This window comes from Lissotriton vulgaris, unplaced genomic scaffold, assembly GCF_964263255.1.
Source record: "Lissotriton vulgaris unplaced genomic scaffold, aLisVul1.2 SCAFFOLD_2135, whole genome shotgun sequence".
NCBI lineage: Eukaryota > Metazoa > Chordata > Amphibia > Caudata > Salamandridae > Lissotriton > Lissotriton vulgaris.
This window is the reverse complement of record NW_028241704.1, coordinates 222956-228140: the sequence shown is the minus strand read 5'-3', so window position 1 is coordinate 228140 and position 5185 is coordinate 222956.

Below are 5185 nucleotides of genomic sequence, written 5' to 3'. Positions count from 1 at the left end.
TCCATTCCAATCCCTCATTTTTTACACCTCACACCTCTGTCAATTGGTTTTAGTGGTGAAAGGATGGTAGACACAGAGGGCCCATAGCGGTCTCCTTAGCTCTGTTAACGAGATGTCGGAGACAATGGTTGTCGCGCGGATCACTTGGTATTGACAACGCTGCTTGACGCTTCAACTAAAGTCTTTTAGTAACAATAGGATCCCGAGGGAGAGGGTGCAACCCAAATGTATGGGATTTAAAAATAAGAGCATTAAAGGTTAGGTGTCAGAGCAGCAGCTCCAGAGACGGCGCCAGGTTTAACGAGAATCCTTTTCTTGAGTAGCGACGCGTGGCCAGCGCCCACGTATGCAGGATCCAAGCAGTTAGCGCATCAAAGAATTTCTAGACCATAGGGTGATGTGATAACTTAATTGGGGCATGGCACAATGTTTAGAAAAGGGAGAACACACAAATGGCGGTGCTATAGGTTTTTAACCATAACTCAAGTCAAAACAAAAAAAGGACAAGCTTAATCAAAGAATAGTTGGATATGCAACTTTATTATTTTCATGACGTAACATGCATTACATCCTGATCGTTTACTCATATTAATGCACCATTTCTAGCCCTTTAGGTTATAAGTAGTTATGCATGATTCCACCAGTATTTGCATATATAACATTACTCTGAGGTCAACGTAGTTACTTGCAGCCATAATATATGAACCCTTCATCCTGTAAGCATTGTAGTGGGAGTCATTTCTTTTCACTATGTATTTATCCATTTTGTCCTACATTTATTTCTTTTTTTGGGACAGTCTTCTTTAAATATTTTGCAGATTTCTAGAGGGATTCTCAATAAAACAGAGGACAATAAACACATGCAAATTCAAATTCAATTTTGTAAAACTTTTTTTAATTTTGATATGGAACTCCAACAGAGGTCCACAAAAGTACACAAATGGATTAAAAGAGAGATACTCTATGTGCAATACAACATTCTTCAATAGCCAACAATTAGAAATGACAGAATACAAAATGGAATAAAAAATGACCTAATAAATAGCCAAAACGTTTTAAAAAATGTATATATCTTAGAGCAAACCATTTCATTTAGTGTGGACAAAACAAATGAGCAAATAAACATAGGCATAATGTGTGTGTAATTATTAGCGTGTTGTATTGAGGAAGACACAGAGGTGAAGTGTGGAAGCTTGCAAAGGTCACTGCATTTAGTACTATGATTTAGGTCTGGGGTTGATTCTGTTTCAGTTCGGAGTACAGCTGGACTTTTGGATACTGGTTGAAACAATGGGACCCCAGTTGTTTCTGAAGCTCTTCAGTGACACGCCAGCCATCTATTCACTTCCAACTTCTTTTCTCAGGCGTCACGTGTCAGTCAGAAGCTGCAACATCACCATCCTTGTCTGTCCTAATCTGATTCTGCCACTTTCCACATTCTTACTGCCTTGCACAATTTTATGATCTTATTTAAACTTGCTTAAGTTAAATTATTAGGTACATATTTAGCAATGGGTCTGTTTCTATTTATAGGATGCTTTGCTACTTAATCAGAATTTAGTCAAAGTTGGAGTACAAGTAGGACTTTACTCAAGGGTCATTGCTTGTTTTGGTGAAAATCTGCTCAGTTGTTTGTGAGTGATTAGCATTTAAAAAGTGTTCTAGCCTCGGCATGAAAGGGTTAATTTTTAGGGGTATCTTGAGAGTTGGAACGGTTAGAAATTTTGAGTAATTTGCATGATTTAGGTAGATGCTTAGTACGTTTAGCAGACTCCTGGGATTTTTAAATCTGTGCAGATTCATCACGAGGGACACATTAAAAGGAGGGAGTGAAGGGGCCACATATGTTTCACTTGCTAATAAATGTGGTATCATTTGTGGAATCCACATGAATTGTGGCAGACATTCAGCATTTTGGATTTATGTGGCTTTGACAAGATTCCTTAGGATGCATCAAAGGGGGCAAAGTCAAAAAGAGGGGCAAAATACTTTCATGTGCTAATAACTTTGGGGCTCTTTAATCTGCTTGAATTTTGTTGGGCTGTTAATATGTTAAGCCACTGCAGGAATCTCATGGTTCATGGGGTCTGGTGTCTTAGTGGACTAATGTGGACACCGTAAGGCCCTGTGTTCAAGCTCATGGTCACAGGTTCAAATCTCAGAAGGGCCAGTCAGCCTTTCATTCTTCCAAGGTCAATAAAATGAGCACCATTGAGATGGGTAACAATAAACGCCTGTTATTCAGCGCCAAGATACACTTTGGCGAATGTGTGCTTTACAAGTACACGTTATGTCGTGCAAATCAGACAAACAGGTACTCGGTTAAATGGGGATTCAAAAACTAAATTGTTTCCCACTGTCCCTTGCCTTTGTCCATTGTGGATTCTTGAATCTAGATGTGGATTCAATTAGCTGCCACGCTCTGATTGGTTATCAGTGGACCCATCACTGTGGGGCAGATTTACAAGCCCCTTGCGTCACTTTTGCGCCGCCGTTGCGTCACTTTTGAGATGCAGTAGAGGTGTAAAAGTTGCAGCCCATTTACAATGTGACACATCTAGGGAGATGCGTCACGTAGTAAAGCCCTGCGTCACATTATACCTGCGTCAGGTATAATGTATGCAGGGTTGGCATTCCCATGCAAAAAGCCACGTAGAACTGGTGCAGTGAAATTTACAAGATTTCACTGCGTCACTCTATGTCTTCACTGCGTCAAAATCCCTACACCTGCTCAGACCAGGCATAAGGATTGACGCGGGGCATTTTACATTTTATTTATTTATTTATTTTTACAGTTTTCTATAGCGCGAACCTGACCCGTAGGTATCAGAGCGCTTAACATCTTATGGTCTGGGTTGCAAACACAATATATATAATAAGATCGTCAAAGTCTGTAAGTGGGAAAAAACAACAGGATGGACTTAATTGAGAATTAAGTTACAATGATCTGAGGTAGTATTACTTTAAGGTTTAGTCAGTTCAATCCTGCTCCCATATAGGGTATACAGTCAAATAATAAGCGGCCCTGTCTTTGGTAGAGATAGTCTTGTTATGGGAGGAACTTGCCCTTAAGATGGTTCTTGATTTCCTTCTTGAATGTTATCATGTTTGTGATTTTTCTGATGTTTGCAGGAAGGGCGTTCAATATCATGGGAGCTACGCCTGAGAATGTTCTCTCATATGTTTTTTTCTTCTTGAAGATAGGTGGTTTCAGGAGTACATAATTGGCATTCCTGACAAGTCTGTTTCTTCCTGAGATTTCTATTTTGTGGGCTAGGTATTTAGGTGTGTTGTGAAGAATCGCTTTATGGGTGATACATGCCATTTTCATCTGTACTCTAGCTTCGTACGGTAGCCAGTTTAAGGCTTTTAAGGCTGGAGTTGCGTCACTTTTGTGACAAAGTCCAGCAATGCGTCACTTTTCCTCCAACAGATGCGTCAGAATTTCTGACGCATCTGTAATTCCTTGCGCCATGGTGCACTGTATTGTAAATACAGCGCATCCATGGTGGCGCAAGGACAGTTGAAGGTGACGCAGGAAACTGACGCATCTATACAGATGCATCAATTACTTCTAAATCTGCCCCGTGTTGGGAAAGATAAACATAAAAAGCCATAAGGGGCTTACCTTGATCCCCCGGTCCATATGGCCGGTGGAGGGTGGGTGCAGCATTAAAATGAACATCTAAACAATTATTTTTATTACAGGATTTGAAAATGTGAGAAAAAAGGAAGAGATGCGACTCTAGGTGGGCACCAAAATGGACCCCTCCATTGGAGACCCTGATTTCCAGGAGCACTGTTGGGGATGATCCCGGTCCCTTGTTGTTCCTCCATCCCATAGTTTTGCTGCTTTGATTAAATGTGTGTCTCACCTGGCAGAATACACAATTTAAGACTGATCCAGGATTCTAGGGGACTTTTTTGCATCACAGCAAGCTCACTCACCTTTGCGACTCCAATCTTTACCCTAATCAGTTGGGTGGCTGAGAGGTGCACTCAGGGGCCTCTGACCACAAGTGATGCTTGGCCATGGCCCATTCGGGGGACCCTCTTTGCAGTCAGGGGCTGGAGTTCTACTGGTTGGCTTCCACCCCTGGCCGATGGCTGAGGTCTGTTTCTGTGCCTCTCCACATTGGCCGCTTATGGGGTTGTGGAGTAGCGGGAAACGTCTCGCCTGCTTTTATGAGGATGACCAGATAAAGGTGGATGAGGTGTGAAATCACTCTAGGGACCTCTGATCTCCGCTCCTCTTGAATGGTCTGGTTTTGAGCAGGTTTCCAGATGCAGATACTCTATCTCTTGGCTTGAGACTGGGGTCTGCTGACTTGTACTGCCCTCTAGCCAGTGGTGGACTCCAGAGTTCCCTGCTCTTGAGTTTTCTTCATGTGGGTGGACCCCAGTGTGCCTCCTGGAAGTTCCCCTCTCCCCTGGGTTGTATTGGTTGCTTGTGGCACTGCACCACCAGAGTTTTTGATGAGTAGACAGACCCTGGTGCACCTCCTGGGAGCTCCCATCTCTTTGCTGGTGTTATCTCTCTTCTCATATTGCAGATGTGCTGCAACAAGATATGTGCTTTCGGGTCTTGTACTGCTTGCCTTTCACCCCCATCTGTCATAACACATGGAAGTGTACCGCCATCGGATGGTCACTGATGCTGCTGCAGGGATTAGAGTGGAGTCCTCCCTCCTATCTCCTTTTAAAGTTGGAAGCAGCCATGTTGGACTGGGGGTACAAAATTGTTACCTCCATAAGTGATTAGAACGCGATCCATACAGCACCCCTTATCACGGTTAGTCGAGCTGGACATATGAGTACCTTGTAGTTACTAACCTTTGACTAACGCTGAACCACACCTCTGCGCTCCAAACAATTGCTTTAGCTCCAAACTAGCAGTAAATGGTTGATATATTTTGACAAACGTATGATCTTCCATCAACACAGAATCCAGACCAAATTCATACAACATTACATACCCACTACATGAATGTTATGTTATGTTAATTTCGATTTCTATAGCGCCAAATCACCAACAGGTCTCTTAGCGCTTGGGCCCAGGGAAGAGAAAACGGCAGCTGAGTGGGTTAAAGGCACACGGGTCATCAGAGGTTAAACTGCGCTTAATGCTTCTTTAAACAAGAGAGTTTTGAGCGATTTCCGAAAATGGAGCAAGTTGGATTCTTTG